We start from the raw sequence: 3,310 nt of genomic DNA, 5'->3' as shown, positions 1-3,310 counted from the left end.
TAGGGATCCTAATTAAAATTTTTTGGAACCCGGCGAGGTTTGAGATTACTTCGCGGCTCGAGATTACTTCGCGGCTGATCACTGGCTGTAATCCGTAGCATCATAAAATGATTTTTGAGCAATAATTTGACTTGAAAATGGTTTTGACTTGAATAATGATGCCATCCACCCCAGCTTCGAATTACGAATTGCTATATTGTTAAATTCTGTCTTATTATATATCTTGTTGAGCATTTGGCTCACTTCTTGCTATTTATTCCTGTTATTTTAGTTAGCATGTATGGTTAGATTCAAGCAGACTGCTCGTATGTCCCCTGGAGATGTTGAGGCTTATGTGAGAGCTCAAGTAGTATAGCCGGCGATTGTGTGAGGACCGGTAGTTATGTAAAAGATGTAATAGATGTTAGTGTTGGACTGTTCAAACACTGAACCTTTGCGATCTTGGATTTTTTTGTAAACAGTCATTTGTAATGAGTTATATTTCTCAGTTATTATCTTTTAGTTTTATTTTCGGGCTATGTCACTATATTTGAATCCTGCCAACAACAAATATTTATATTATTATTTATAAATATGTTAATAAGATAATAATCCAAAAAAATTATTATAATTTTAAATAATATAGAAATATTAATGAAGACCCATGCATCGCACGGGTTGTAAAGCTAGTAAATATAATGGTTAAAATAAGTTAAAAGGAATAAGGATAATACATATAACAAAAGGAAAGAAATAATATGGGTAACTGTTAATAGATTTGCTATAATGGATTAAACATGTTTACTTTCACTTGCTAATTTTGTTACAATTCGTTTTATTTATTTGTATTTATAGTCCGTATACTTCTTTTGTCAGGAGTATATGTTATTCATATAACTAACTAAATATAATATAAATGTAAATATTCGTAAATAGTTTGATTCTAGTCGAATAGTTTTGCAAGAATTTGTGTTTAGCTCGCTGATCAACAAATTATAAGTTCAAATATAAATTTCTTTATAATTTATAGATTGGATTCAACTCTTTCAAACCAAAATTGAGTATGACTCGATATGTCTTATCGTGCATTTTATCTTCGGCTTTTGATAATATAATTATATATTTGCTTTTAAAAAAAAGCTTTATTGATGCATATATATTTTAACAATAGTTTACATTAAACTACTGTTAGTTACTTAAAATGAACTACAATTTTAACGCAACTTGCATCTACAACAGCAAGAGGTTTGAAATAGAATTTGCTTGAGCCACCCTCCGACCCACGGATGACGGATTTATAGAGAAGTAGCATCCCTAGTTGTTGCCTTTATTAAATTGTTCCTGAGGATAATACTATCTAAATAAAGTAATAATAATTACTTAACTAAATTAAGTATTCGTATTGATATAGTATTAAGTAAATAGTAAGAGTCCCTTCGGGGACATCCGATAAAATTGGAACGATGCAAAGAAGATTAACATGGCCCCTGCGCAAGGATGACATGCACAAATCGAGAAATGGTCCAAATTTTTTATTTAGTAAAAAAAATAATAGTAAGAAGAAGATGAGCATATTTTGATTCGCATTTTAAACTATCCATATCAGCATGACTATGCACGCTAAGAACCTATTTGGATACTTTGACTTGCCTTTGAAACTAACATATTTCATGGATATAGAACATTTTTAATGTAGATAGTTAAAATATTATGAAATAATAGTTAGCTAAAATTTAGATGACAAACTGTTAGCTATTCTTAAAAAAAATAATATATTATCATTAATTTTAAAATTTCAAGATTATGTAGGTGATCTGAGATTAGAAGATTTATAAAAAATTAGTATTTTAATATTTTTAATTAGACGGAGTTGATATGATAAATATAAATAATGGCTTTAAAATTAACATGTTTAGAAGATTTTATCTAAAAATGTATCTAAAGGTTGTGCGATGTAGAAACAAAAATCACTACTATTAGTTAAAATTTGTTTCCTACATGATATATAGCTTAAAGGATAATATGGGTTGGAGATGCTAAGACTTCATATATTTGCAGCTCGTTCTTGATTTGCACTCTCTTAGTTGCACTATAAGAAAATAGTCAATAAATATCACCACTTTAACATCAGTTGTATTTGTGATCGATGTTAAATGAGTTTTTTATATCAGTTTTATTTGAACCGATGTTAAATTAGTTTTTAGACATCAGTTGTAGTTGAAACCCATGTCTTATGCACTTTTTAAAAAAATTAAAAAATACGTGGAACTTTTTTCCCTTATTTAGTCAAATGTCCCTGTTTATTTTTTCATCCCCCCCCCCATCTCACACAATTTCATTCCCCCGCTCCTCATCATTTCCTCACTCACCATACTTTCCATTTTCAAACTCACTCATAAACTAAATTCACTCACTCACTCAAGAACCCTAGATTAAAACCTCCAATTTAAACCCCATATTTCAAAACTCTCAAATTAGAATCCAATTAGGTCAAGCCCTACATTCATTTATCTCGAATTTTTGGTTGCAGATGAGCTTTATATTGGTGTACAGGTTGCAAAGGAAGCTTCATCTATATTTAATCTCTTCAAATTAGCAAGTATTTTCATAATTATCGTTTCAAAATTTAAATTTTGGTTTTTAATTGATCTTTTTTAACAGATTTGCTAATTCTTTAAGGTGGGTCACTTCAAAGTAGGTGATTTTTCAGATTTAATATTATAGATGTATGCGTGTCGGTTTTGGTTTTAGTTGAGTTTTATATAGTTTTGCAATTTTATTGTCTGCTTGTTGATTATAGGGCTCTGTTTGTGTTTCGTCTTGTTGTTGCTTCAATGGTTGCTGATATGTTCGAGTATTGTGATATTGTGACGAAGACAACCTATAAGGTATGACACGGTTTACAATTATTATTGGAGATGATTTTACATGTGAATACTTTTTAGCTAAATTATATAGTGACTATTGACTCTTTCGAGTCTACAGAGATATAACTGGGTGGCTGAGGGCCTAGTAAAAAAATGTTATAAGATTGTGTCAATTTTGAAATATTCTACCTATTGTTTTCTCAAGTTTACAATAGAAACTCTTGTATAATACTACTTTTAACATACTACTAATGTATATAAATGGTGCAACCATGAAATTTCTGGATAGATTTGAAAGTTGTTGCAAACAAGGCTGTGTTAAGTGGCATTTATGTCCACTTAGAATCCTCTATAAAGTCTTGATTTGATGTTTTGTACTCGAGTTATTTGTGTATTTGATGTATTTTTGTAGTGTTTTTTGCATTTTAGGTATATAATAGGAATCTAGGTAATTTAGCATTGTT

The 3,310-nt window shown here is 29.7% G+C and overlaps 1 non-coding gene across 1 annotated transcript; it reads left to right on the top strand.

Moving 5' to 3' along the window:
- Positions 1-1,409: 1,409 nt before the first annotated feature.
- LOC141688280 (U6 spliceosomal RNA) lies at positions 1,410-1,512 on the top strand. The gene has a single exon (XR_012561733.1). It is a non-coding gene; the product is annotated as a U6 spliceosomal RNA (small nuclear RNA).
- Positions 1,513-3,310: the final 1,798 nt, after the last annotated feature.

This window comes from Apium graveolens, chromosome 9 (assembly GCF_009905375.1).
Source record: "Apium graveolens cultivar Ventura chromosome 9, ASM990537v1, whole genome shotgun sequence".
Lineage (NCBI taxonomy): Eukaryota > Viridiplantae > Streptophyta > Magnoliopsida > Apiales > Apiaceae > Apium > Apium graveolens.
This window is presented reverse-complemented; position numbering and strand designations above follow the sequence as displayed.